At 49.3% G+C, this 13540-nt stretch overlaps 1 long non-coding RNA gene across 1 annotated transcript; it reads right to left on the bottom strand.

Moving 5' to 3' along the window:
• Positions 1–3560: 3560 nt before the first annotated feature.
• LOC138121053 (uncharacterized) lies at positions 3561–13311 on the bottom strand. The gene is made up of 3 exons (XR_011156066.1): positions 12917–13311; positions 4615–5061; positions 3561–3831 (listed from the first exon to the last, which is right to left on the bottom strand). It is a non-coding gene; the product is annotated as an uncharacterized lncRNA (long non-coding RNA).
• Positions 13312–13540: the final 229 nt, after the last annotated feature.

Here is a 13540-nt window from a genome sequence, read left to right as displayed (position 1 = left end):
GCTCTGCTGCCTGCCTCGAACTCGTCTCATTAGGAACCCACCTCTTGGTGAATGAAGCCATATTTAGAAGGCAATACATAGCCAGTGTTTGAGTCTGAGTAGTTCTATTGACCCATCCCCTTGACAAGACAGATGCCCCAAGGACCTGTTCTCGGTGTTCCTGCAACTCATCTATTTCCAGTGAAACGATGATTTGGTTCACTGCAGGAAATTACAGCCAGGAAAGAGGAGGAGGTGGAGGTGAGCCTGCCCTGCCCCAGCACTCACTGCTGTCAGACTGCAGGTCACAGTGCCCAGCACACCATGGGGACCCACATGTGCCCACCCTGAGCACACCAAGAGTGTGGGTCTGGGTTTTAACCATCCTGAAGCCAACAAACACCCACAGAGCTTCTCCCTTCCTCCCTCCCTGGGAAATCAGGTCTCACACAGAGGTGACATTTGACTCTGCCTTCTCTGGTCTCACGCATCAAAACTCTGTGGGCTCCTCATGGAAGCAAGACTGGGAACAGTCTGCAGGGCATGACGGATGAACCTTCTAGAAGAGAGGGAAATGGAGAAAAAGAGCCACAAACAACTTTTAGAGGAACAACCCCTGGAAGAAAAAGCAAACAGAGAGGCTGAGTCTGTTCCCATGGCCATGGGCAGCTGTTCCTCCTGTTCCTCCTGGGGCAGCACAGTGTTTCCACAGGGCTGGGGACAGGCACAAGGCCACCCAGCCTTGCAGGCCACTAGCTCCCAGCTCCTGGAGGTGTTTGGCAGCTTGTGTCTTCTTGAGCACACCCAAAGAGAGCCTTCCCATAGATCTCAGCTCAACCCCACATGATTTTTTCCCCGAGTGTTTTTATCTCAGCCACTCAACAAGGAAACCTGTTCTTCACTCAACTCTGCTCTGCTGATGAAGAGCTCAAAACAAACCTCTCAGATGCAGATTCCATCACTGTGGGGATCTGTGTTGGGTTGGCAAAGGCAGGGAGAGACGGACCCAGCAGCAAAGCAGCAAAGGTACAGTGGCAGGAGAAGAACACCAACACAGAGCAGCCCTGGAGATGCAGTGCAAACCCAGGAGACTGTCACAGCCATGGGCTTCAAAGGGCTGGTCCCAAGGGACACCAGCCCTCTCCTGCTGTGGGCAGTGGACCAGCACAAACAGAAGTGTCAGGCCAAGCACTCTGGACATGAAGCACTTTTTGGGCCCTAATTGAAGCTTGAGCCCAGGATTCAGATGTGCTCCAGATATGGAACAGTGAAGAAACACAACGGCCTTCCTCCTCTTCCTCCTCCACCTCACCATTGACCTCAGAGGAATGCATGTTCCAGCAGGCTCCTTTGGTCCCCCTCCCACATTCTGAGGCACCGCCAGCCCCACAGCAGCCCCCTCCCCTGCCTCTCCACACACTCTCTGCTGCCAGCAGTAGCTCTTTGCTCCTTTTGGCCATTGGCTGCTGGTTCCCTTCCTGTACATTCCCTTCCATTTAGAGATATTGTCAGTTGAGAATCAGAGCTCAGATGTTTATTATTTCTAATGTAATCCCAAGCCAAAATACGAGGCAGGGTGTTTAGTCTTTCCCTCGGCTCTCAGCGTTGAAGAATGGCAGCTGAGTCAGCACCCAGCGTTCCCCATCGCACCACGTTCCCCACAGACAGATGGCAAACCCTTAACTCTTCCAGCAGCTCCCAGATATTTTTACTGCCTATTTCGGCTTTTTCGACTCTGTTTATTTTTCAAGCTGAAATAAGCGGAGTGATGGGAAAAAGAAATCTCCTGCTGAGCATTGCATCAGAGACCAGATTCCCATAAGGATTGATTTCAGTGGAAACAGCAAGGCCTTCGTTGTTTTGGCAGGGTCAACTCAGCAAAGGCTGAGCCCTGCATCGCCCAGCACAGCAAAGCAAAGCTGCATTTCTGTGCTGAGCACCTGTGGACCTTCCTTTGGCCTTTTTAGTAGAGAAAAGGTAAATGTGTCAAGACACCATCAGAAAACCATGTTGGTTCATATAATCCCTAAAGATGCTTCAAGCACAGAGACAAAAAAGCTCCATCCAAACTGTCTGGGGCTTGTTTGAGTCAGTCTGGCACTGCTCAACCAGAGCATCCCGGGGAAGTGGGCGATTCCAGGCAGGCAGAACTGACCAGAGGAGCACATCAGTGCCTGCCCACACTGTGGTGCCCTTCCCTGTCCAGAGATGGAGCAGATCCACAGCATCCCTCCAGGCCAGCACTCTGGGAACATTACAGGGATTTGGGAACATTAAGGGGATTTCCCATTCAGTGCTTTTACTGACTTCTGGGGTGGCATCACATGATCCAAAGTCAAGTTCTTCAAAATTGGGATTGCATCACCAATTTGTGTCTCCCAGCAACTGTGCTCTGTGCTGCAAAGCAAACTGCCCAGAGCCCAGCAATTGCTTTTAACCCCAGGCAGGCCACAGCCATAGGATAAAGTCACAGGAAAAACAAACACCTGACACTGGTTTTGTCATGCCATAGAAGAAACCCAGTGAAGACAGAGCAAAAGTGAAGAAATCCCCGCTGGGAGGATTTGGGGAATGAAGAAAGAGCACAGATAGGCAGTGGTAAGGCTCTCTTACTATTTCCATCCTTAAATCTTAAAGAAATCAATAAAATCTTCGGGAACAGAACCTTTTCCCATAAGAAAACAGAAAGGATTACAGCAAGGGGTGTGAGTGTGCCTCTTCTGCGGCCACATTAAAACTATCCTTCATCTGGATGGCTCATCTGGGAAGGGCAGCTCTTGTGAGAGCTGCAGCGAGGTCAGGGCATGGCTCAGGGGCTCAGCGGGCTGCAGGATGTCAGAGCACAGGGATGCACATCAGCACCAGCAGGAGGAATCTGGGAACGACCTGCTTTAGGAATAAGCTCCTCACGCATCAGCATAAAACTCCTGTTGACACAGACCTGCTCCGCTCCTGCCAGAGGAGAACAAGGAGCTGCTTTCATCCTTCTGTGGGAGCAGAGATGAGGCTGGAGCCCAGCATCAATAAATTAATGGAAAGCCTTTGCTTTCGAGCAGAGGCACTGCAGATCTCAGCGGGCACATCACAGCTTTCTGCTCCTGCCTAGATGAATATTCAGCAGAGACAGGCTCTGCCGACACCTTTCTGGGACACAGCAGCAGCTCTGCCCCAATTCTTTGGTGTCCCCTACGCAACAAGCTGGTCCAGAGCTGTCCTGCAGCACGTTTGTAGGAACAACCTCCTCTGCCCACCAAGGGGACCAGACCCAGCAGCCCAGCTAGCTCCTGGCATTCCTTCATGTCATCCATGCCAGTGCAGCTGACAGCTCAGACGCTGGTGCAGAAGTCATTCTCCCAGCCCCACTCTGTTCACAGGTGAAGGCTCTACCCCCTGCTCAGTGCCCTGAAGTAGTCTCCCATTCCCAGTCCCTATTTAGTGTCCTGTTTAGGCTTATTTACCCTCTGGGGTAGCTGCATTCCTGCAGCTGCAAGAAAAAGCTGAGTCCTCTGTGCTTGGAGCCAGGGATGTTTATTGGCACTTGAAATCTCATCCCTTTGCTGGCCCACCCCACCCCGGGCAGCGCTGGCAGGGGTGCAGCTCAGTGCTGCCAGCAGCCCGTGGCAGCCCCGTGTCCCTCAGCCTGCCCACCCAGCACTCCCAGGGACAGATGGGCAGCCTTTGACCCACCTCCCCAACAAGAGACTGGGGAAATACTTTGCCCTGTCCATCCCATGGCCTCCTCCTGGCTCCCACGTGAGGAGTTGTCCCATTTGTGCCAGTCAGTAGGAGCTCGACTGAAATGCAGCAGCCGGAGTGTCTAGTGATGGTGAGAAGAGGAGCAAAGAAAGCTGCCTGTGAGCCAAAAGTTTATAATTAAGTAATAAAATGAGGAAATAACAGGGGGATACAGCCCTGGCAGCTGGCAGGGACATGGGTGGGATCAAGGGGAGGCAGAGGGTGGCTGTGGGCAGGAGAGCAGCCCGGAGGGGTGAGGTAGGAGAGGGAGGAGAGGCAGGAAGCAATGCCTGAAGCAGCATCCCAGTGGATGCAAGCTCGCCCACAGCGAGTTTGTTGAGGCCAAAAAAGGATATTGCAACAAGTGGAGGGGAAAGTGATGAAAGAGAAGGTGAGAGTTTTAGCTTCAGGAAAGGCTCAGCAAGGTTATGCAAGCTGTTGAGGTGCTCAGGATATGAAGACACGGGAGGAGGCAGGAGATGAAGACAGCACTCAGATTCCAGCAGCAAAGCAGCATCCTGGTATTGCTGAGCTCAGGGAATCCCTGAGCTGAGAAGAAGAGGTTAAGAGCTCTGTTTTGGCTGTGTTGGGCTTGAGAGGGTGGTGAGACATCCACGGGATGTCAGAGAGCTCCTCCGAGATATGAATTTGGACAGGGAGAGGAGAGCCCAGAGAGGGGCTGCATGCCTGAGTCATCACCATAGAGATGGTATTTGAGTGTAGCTGCGATGAGATTACCCAGACACACAAGTGCGGAGCACGGACACAGCTCTGTGAGCTCCCAGGGCAAACCAGGCTCCCACAGCAGCCCAGCACCAGCCACCGAGGGGCAACAGGTAGCCAAAACTGGGACACGATCCAGGCAAGGCTAAGAGCCAAACAGCCACAGCCCTGCCTCACCTCCAGAGGATGACTTGGATCCTCCTCCTCAGAAGTCCATCTCTTTTCTCTGTGCTGTGTGCTCTCCACACAGGAAATCCAGGACCTCAAAGCATCAGACACCAAACTCAAGCACTTCAAAGAGGGCTGAGCTGAGCTTCTGAGTCTCACCTCTGCAAAAGAAGGGGAACCACACGCTTACACTCCACAGGGGAGCCACAAGGGCAACTCCCACAACAGTGAAGAGACCTCGGGGGTCAGGTGAGGGAGCACAAGGGACCTCGGAGAAAGGCAAAATAAGCTGCTGTAAAGCTCCAGGCTGTGGTCAGTCCTGGAGAGTGTGACCAGGAGGTGGCAGGCTCAACTCGTCCATGGATGGTGGCTCTTCTGCAGGAGGTCCTGGCCTGGAGACAAAATTGCTCGAAATTTGCTTCTCACCCATCAGAAGGAAGCCAGAGAACTGAAGAGCTGGAGGAAGAGGGGGGAAAAGAGACGGTTTGAGCTTCTTTGAAAAGCAACAACATCTTGGGAGAGGCGTTTCTGCCACCAAGGCTGACGCCTGTCAGGGACACAGTCCTGCTCAACGCCGGGAGTAGCATGGGGACAATGGCCAGCCTGGCGTTGTAGGAGATTTTCTCTCCACTCCTGTTACAGATAACACACAGGAATCAATGGAGAGGGGGAATTATCTGCATTTCCAGCTGTCCCTCCCCACCCCCGGCATCCTGGTCCCTGGGAGAGCATTTGAAACATTGCAACAGCTATAATTAGAAGTAACACTCACTTTCCAAGAGGAAACTGTGCAAAAGGTTGATTTCCTCTTTAATACCATTTCAGATCTGCAGCTCCAGTGGTGAGGGGATTTGCTGAGCAGCAGTCTGGATCACTAAGAAGAATTAAGAGTTTCCTCCCACTTCTGTGGGGGTTACTCGCCCCAGGTGCAAGATGCCAGGTCCTAAGGTGCGGAGGAGACTGTGCTACTCTGCTCAATCCCTCTGCAAAGAGCAGAGGCCAGAGCATTTCCATTCTCACCATCTCATCTATATTATGCATTGCCCCCAATGCATACAATTAACATTGCTGCATACAGCACTGACTTGGGAACTTCATTGCTGGAGCTTTCAACAGAGCTGCAAGTCACAGGCAGGCTCCTTGTGATTCCATACAAGGAAATATTCACAACATACAACAAAAATAGCCTCCATCACTACACGTTATAATCACATCAGGGAGTCTCCACACTCTGCAGCAATAAATGATGCCCTCTCTCCTCACCCAGAGCACTCTGCAAACACCCATTAACCCTCCCAACACCCAAGGATGGGCTGCAGAGACTAAGGTACAGCCCTCAGCCAGCAAAAAAGCATGGCAGGGAGTCAGCAGCAACTCCTGGACTGTAAGAAGCACTTTATCTTCTCCGATAATCTCAGTAACACAAGGCAAGTTTAGTTTGCCTTGTCCTTCGCAACCTTCCTGAGACCTTAAGGCCAAAAGACGCTGCTACATTTTCTCCCCCTTCGGAGTTATTTTTGTGCTGAGCCCAGGAACTTGTGATGGATAAAAACACCTGCAGAAAGGTCATCAGCCACTGCTCAAAATTTTTCAGAGATAAAGAAGCTCCCCTTGGCAGAGTGCTCTGCTCTTTCAATCTCACACTATTCAAAAGGTTTGCCTGGTTTCTAATTTGAACTCATCTGCATTTTACATGCAGATGTTGATCCATTGCTAAGCCGCACAGATCTGCCTGCTGCTGCACAACTCAAGCACCACAATCAAATCCTTTTGATAAGCTAAAGGCAAAGGGCACTTTGATCTCTCAGAAAGGCACCAGACCAGTTCCTGGAAATGTTCCTTCAGCCATGAGGATGGAGCCTTGGGAATTTCTGCAATGAACTTTCTTGTTCAGATGCCCCAGCCCCTCAAACAAACTCACCAAATAAACTCAGATTCTCTTTCTGACCAGCACTGACACAAAGGGCATTTCAGTCAGCCCCAAGATGGTTTTCTTAAGACAGAATTAGGCTCAGTTCTTTCATTAAAAAAAAAAAAAAAATCTTAAAAATAATATTCTCAAACATTTTCAGACAGGTAACCAGACAACATTTTTCCACTCTTTAAATCCAGCCTCAGAAGTGAGATGTGCCATCCCCGAGGCGTTCACCACCTTTGCCCTCCTCTGTACTGCCAGGATTAGATGTGTGTGTGTCAGGCCAAGCTGCTGATCTCTCCTGCCTCCCCAAAAGACATCTGCAGGGCTGTGAGTGGCTTCTCTGGAAGCCGTGGCTCCCATACAAGGCAACTGGTCCCTGGCCAGTGAAGGGCAGCTGGAAAGGCCTGACCAAGTAAGAGATTGACTTGGCTGAGCATCATTTAATTCTCTACAGGGGAGACAAAATGCATTCAGGTCACCTAAAAAAGTGAAATATCATGTCTCACTTGTTTCCAAAGAGTAATTTCATTTCTGTGAATGTTGTGTTTGTTCCCAAACAAGTAGAGAAGAAACTGTGTCTGCTGGTGAGTTGAATGCCCTCCTCCTCCCACTGACTTCAGAGGGAAGAGTGACATGGATGGATAAACTCCTCCACCAAATCTGCAGATACCCTCCGCATGCAGCAATCCTGAAACTCCAGTCTAGGCAGGTCCAGGCTGCCCTGCAGCAAGGATGAGCATCAGCATCTGCTCAGAGAAGCTGTGGCTGCCCATCCCTGGAAATGCTCAAGCCCAGGTTGGACAGGGCTTGGAGCAACCTGGGATAGTGGAAGGTGTCCCTGCCCACAGCAGGGAGTGGAACGAGTTTGACACAAATCAGTGTGAGATTCTGTGATTCCATGGCCAGCATCAGCCCATTCCCACTCCCATTCCCCTTCCTGTTGCCAGGCTGCAGCTGGCAGGCAGCGTGCAGGACCCTGGGGAAGCTCAGGTCACTCCACACGTGCCTGTGCAGACCTGGCCTCATTCTGTTTGGAAAGAGAAGCACACGACAGGCAGATTAGAAGGTGACAAATAGATGGACAGGCAGGCAGACTGACTGCCCTTAAATAGTCTTCATATTTTTGCCATGATATCTGTCTGCAAGGATTTAAATTATGAGCCTTACTTACAGCTTTGAAAGAATTTAAAATGCTTAAATCCTTGTTAAAAACTAAACTAACAAAGCTTGGCTGGATACTGCACTTTTAATCCACAATGAAAGCAGTGCATTTGATTTGAAGGGCCACAGAGCTCCTGTGAAAATGCCCTGCAAACACTGAGCCCCAACTAATGACCAGCCTGCTATAGAAATGGTTTGCTGTCAGATTCAGATCCTGGCTGAAGTGAGTCCGTCAAACTCCCCCGTCCTTATGAGTGAAGGATCAGGTATTGGATGTGCAGTTTGTCCTGTTTTGAGACACCTCACAAGCAATAAATGAGATATTGAGGGCCCAGATGCTGGCAGGGATATGGGAGAATTTATTTAGCTGCCTCTCACCCCAGGGAGTGCAGCAAGAGAGCAGCAAGTCCCAGAGTTAAATGCTTCCAGCAGGACCAGCTGCTGCAGCCCCTCAAGCAAACCAGCCACACATCCTGTGAGCTCTGCTCCCCTACACCCAGACACAAGGAGGATGTGTCCGGTGAGGCAGGTTCCCAAACCTTTGGAAAAGCCCTTTGTAGATGATAAAGTCCCAGAGAACAGCTCCGGTTCCTGTTAGTCTTTATTTATGATCCTCTTTAAGACAGACAGACGGGTTAACTTCCACCTTCCCATACTGGGCACACCCCGCTCTTTGCAGAACTGCCCCACTCGCAGGCAAGCCCCAAACTTCCCAGCTTCGAGCCAAAAACTGCAGCATGGCCAGGGCACGAGCAGACCTGAGAGCACAGCAGCTGTGACACTGCTGTCACCCTGCCCACCGCCTGCACCCGCGCCCTCCGCTGCCTCTGCGACAGGAAGCTCCATCCTGGCTCCTCCAGAACTGTCGTGCTCTGAGGGGGAACTACGGAGCTGGCTCTACCAAAGAGGGTGAAAAAAGGGATGGGACGCACTCCAGAGCAGAGGTGGCACACGGGAACATCCTCACCATGGGGACTTCCCCACCAGAGGAACACGCTCACTGCCAGATGCGCTGCCTGTTCCCCATCCAGCCTGCAGCTGGATCTCATTGCCAGGGGAAAAGCTTCTGCCTGCTGATTATTCTGTTTATTCTGCTAAAGACCATCATCATTCTGCTGTTTGGGTTTGTTTGGGGCGGGTTTTTTTTAGCAGGCTCCTATTTTTGGGAGTTCATGTGCTGCGCTCCCTCTGCTGGCTGGCTCACTTGGGCTGGGGAGAGGCTCTGGGGAAGGAATCATGGAATCTTAGAATCCCAGAATGGTTTGGGTTGGAAGGGACCTTAAAGCTCATCTCATTCCAACTCCTTGCCATGGGCAAGGACACCTTTCACTAGACCAGGTTGCTCCAAGCCCTGTCCAACCCAGCCTTGAAAACTTCAAGGGGAGGGGGAGGGAAAGAACAAACCCCTGCTCTAACTGCCTGTGAAATGTCACAGCACAAACCCTTCCCAGGCCCTGAATCCTTCAATGCGAGTGTTAAGACCTGAGAGTGGCATTCTTGTGTCAGCTTTACTCCTTATGGCCTGGGTAAGCAGAGTCTTGTCAACAAAGAGGAATGGGTGGTTTGATAAAATTCAGCTGATCTTTGTTAGGGATAGAGAAACTCACACTCAAAAGTCACGTCAGCAAAGAGACTGGCTTGTACTGCTGATGGTTTAGAGCTGTGGTGTTCAAAGCCCCTCAGCACAAGTAATTACAGCCACCACAAATTGTGAGCAAAAACATGAAAGCAGATCTTGAAAATCTTGATTATAGAAAACCTCCTGAAGGGTAGGAAGCATCTCATGAGGAGAAACAAGAGAGATGCTTCTGCAAGGAGTCCTCCCAAGCCCCTCATGCCTCAGAGAGCATTTCTGACACACAGAACAGTTATTGGGAGCCTTGGAGCCGTCCTTCCCTTTCTGGAAAGCTGGTGGATGGGATTAAGCCCGGGGTCCTGCAGCATTCACAGTGCTATTTTCATCATCAGAGGAGCAGAGAAATCTTTTGATGGACATTAACCTAAGAGCAAGGAGTTTTTCATCAACCCTATTCAGTAGGCAAGCCAAGAAACAGTGAGGGCTCTCAAAATCAACCAAATAAAGGGCAAGACAACCCCCTGTATAGATACTTTCTTGCTAAAACTATTAATAAACATCACACATTGCGTCAATCTCTGAAGGTCAAAGCAATCTTTTTCCCTAGTGGAAGCTCTTAATAGAGGTTTTTGAGCTGCATTTTATGCCTAAATGTGCTTCTTTAATGAGTGCAATTTTACCTCTGCTCAGGTAAAGTGCCTTGTTGTACATTTGCTTTTCTTCCATGGTTTTATTACACCTATTTGGCAATGATGTCCAGCCAAAAGAAATGAAAGATGCTGGGAAATAAAAATGGAGTTCCTGAAAGTGTTTGTCTTCATAATAAATTAAAAAAAAAAAACCTAAACAAAAACAGACTTATAAAGCAGCACGCTTCAGTAGCCGTTTACTGAGATTTCACTGTACACCTTTCTCTCACGTAAAAAGGCATTTAAACATAAAAAAAAAAGAATGATTCTGCTAGACAAACTGTGACATGAGAAGGGAAAACAAAATGTCTGTGAACAGCCTCGGACGCCGAGGCCCTGAGGGCTCCCTGCACTGCCCTGAAGCAAAGGAGGGGAGTGGGGGAGTGAGGATGGGAGCAGAGGGATAACCCCGACAGAAAACACCCCTCTGGGACTGGGGCAGCTGGGCCCTGCTCCACCCAGTGCTGGGCTGGGCTGGCCAGGAGGTGTTAGTCCTGTGTTCCTCGATCTGTGATTTCTCCCAAGGTTTCCTGGGGAAAAAAATTACAAAAGATCATTTAAAACATCTATATCTATACAAATATATTTAAGGTCTGTTTCTTCAGCAGCCATGAGAAAGGCAGTGTTCCAACACAATCATCTGCTCTTGGAGTTGTTCTCAGCTTCAATCAACAGCTGGGCCTGTGAGGATCCCACTGCTGGCTCCAGCAACGTGTTAGTTACAGAGGTTTTCCAGAGAGCTTTGCTGGGGTTTGATTTTTTTTCAGTCTTATTATGTTTTATTTAGGAGATGTACTTACTATAAAGGATTTGTGAGATAGAAGGGGCTCTTTGCTGTCAAGAGCAGCTTCACAAAAATTGGTTTTCTGCAGTTCTCATACCTTATTCCCTTTGTGTTATTGGTAATTATGTAATGTTAAAAGAACCTTAAGAAAAAGATGTAGGAAGAAATAATCTCTGTTCCCCAAACCTACTGTTCTGAGTTACAGAAACAACAGTGAGTGACAGGCGGCAAAAGACAGATGGGGAGAAGGCTAAAAGAGATCTCTAATTCTATCAGTTTAATGAGTTCTTTCCTTATCAGCTTCAGCCCTTGTCCAGATCTGCTAAGTGGTTTTTCTTAGAGATAGAATCACTATGAATTAGTGTGTGGCAGCTCCTTTTGTTACACAACTGAGCAGATTTTCAACAGTTCAGTCTCTGAAGAACTGAGCTGTTCTCAAAGCCCGGCTGCTGAAGGGAGCACTCAGGCAGCAGCTGAGCTCTGCTGATCATCCACCCTTGTGCAGGCTGGGAGGCCACAGCTCTTCCACCCAGCCAGGCAACACCCAGGGCCTCTCAGGCTGCCTGCAAGGAGTTTCCACCTGGGGTGGGACGCCAGCTCTGGGAGCCAAGGCAGCCACAGCGCTCACGCCAGGAGTCTGTGTTCAGGCTGAATGTGTGTGGCTGCATCCACACTGAAGCAGCAGCAATCCAGGCTGTCCTGGGAAGTATTTTGCACTAGCCTGGGGAGCAGTGTTTTGGGGGGAATCCACCTTTCCTTCATTTGCAAAGGTGTTTTCCATCTGGGAGAGCAGTGCCCTGCACTGAACCAATCCTTGCTCTCCGCTCTTCTGCCCAAGGAATGCATCTGTGGGGATAACCGCGGCCCCAGGGCTCTTTGATAACCTCTAGGGTGGTGTGGAACAAGGATCTCACTTGTCTCATTTTTACCACCATGAAAACCCGTGCTGTTCCACTTTGGACCACAGGACTACCAGGAGCTGACGTCCACTTGGGAAACTGAATAAACACTAAACCTCAGTGTGCAACCATTTATAGAATTTAATTCTCACAAAGGCCACTTCCAGCAGCAAAGAGAAACTAAAAGAGCCACACAGCAGGTGGACCTTGTTCATTAGGCAAGGGTACTTTTTCCTCTGGCATATTTGGAAATCAGTTGTGTTTTATAAACTGCAAATCTAAAATGTGACTACATTTATTCCTTCTTGTCCAGAATATTTTCTCACTGGTGAAAAAGCTGTTCCTTGCTTTGCTACAGAAGTCAGGGATTGATGCCATGTTTTGCCTGGAAGACAGAGGCACACAGCACATTTCACATTCATGAGGACAGGTAGGACAGGTGCCACTGAAGCAGGGACCCTTTGAGCCACACAGCTGAGAGCTGGGGTCTTGCTTTTTCTTATATCCATTCCTCTGATGCTTAGGTGACAGCAGGAAAATATATTTCAGTTTTGTAGCAGGAGCTGACAGAATTGATGCATTACTGTGTTTGGAGATTTAATACACATGAACAGGCACTGCTAGATCCGCACTGGCTCTGATTAAACTAAATACTGTGGAGTCAGTCTCCTGAATTTCTGTTCACAAGTAACAAACAGTGTGGAGGTGGGAACCTGCATTTTGTTATAGGCTCACCAATCTAACGCTGTAATGAACCATTTATGAGCAAGCCTTATGAATAACTATTTTACTCAGGGTTTGGATTTAAGGGCTCTGACAGAAATTTAAGATTTTTCAGCTTCATGCAGCTACTGACCTGAACTCAACTGCTTAAAAGCTGTATAGATTAGCTGAAAAGAATCTCAGCTACATTAGCTACACAGGAAAAGAAGCACAGACTTAGACTCTGTGCAGAAATACACAGGCACCTTCATTGAAAATATGCCAAATAGATGTACAGATATATATACACACAAATTCTGTAGGTGCACCCCTATGCATTATTTGTGTGCACAGTTATTTTTAAGCATATTCAAATCTGTGGCAAATGAGTGTCTAGAACAGAAACTGTTTTCATGTGCAGTAGCACACACGAAGGCAGCAGTCACGCAAGGCCGTCTGCTGAGAAACCACTCCCTGCACCTCCTCTGGGGCAAAGAGCTGTGCTGGTGCCTTTGAACCTGCACACCACATCAAGAGGGAAAGGAAAACAACACACCAAGGACCTCAATAAACATGGATTACCTTGCTTGCTGTAATCACTTCAAAATGGCCAAGGCAGCCTCCAGTTCCCCAGGAGTCAAGTGCTTTGCCCTGTTTCTATAATAACACCTCCCCACGCGCTGCCTGCTTCCCACATGATGTGTCCCGAGTTGACCAGGACTCTCAGGAGGTGAAGCCTTCACCAGACAGCTCGGGAAGGCTTCAAAAGTTTCAGTTCCTGAGCAGGTTTTGCAATAACACCTCCCTGGAGCCAGAGGGGATGGGGCCGTTTGGGGGTGTTCGCTCCGGAGGCGCGCTCGGAGCTCCCTGAGCTGTTCATGCCCGCGGCTGCTCTGAGGCTCGGGAGGCAGGGGCAGCTCGGGGGGTGTTAACTGGCAGGAACACCAACTCTTCATGTGAATCCAACACGTCTGGCATCCCCCTTGCAGCGCTCAATGTCATCCTCAAAACCACTTCCTTCTTCTCATCAGCACATCCTGTGTGATTTCCTGCGTTGTTTTGTAAGAGCAGCACAAATGAAAGAATTCCTCATTTATAGAAAGCCTTTCTTTGTCTTTAGCAGCTTTTCTTTCAAATCTACTTACAAAAACTCTCTTTAAAGCATTTTTCTACCAGGTTTTCTTGTTTATTTTCTTTTTTTTTTCT

Source organism: Aphelocoma coerulescens, chromosome 20, assembly GCF_041296385.1.
Source record: "Aphelocoma coerulescens isolate FSJ_1873_10779 chromosome 20, UR_Acoe_1.0, whole genome shotgun sequence".
In the NCBI taxonomy this organism is placed as follows: Eukaryota; Metazoa; Chordata; class Aves; order Passeriformes; family Corvidae; genus Aphelocoma; species Aphelocoma coerulescens.
This window is presented reverse-complemented; position numbering and strand designations above follow the sequence as displayed.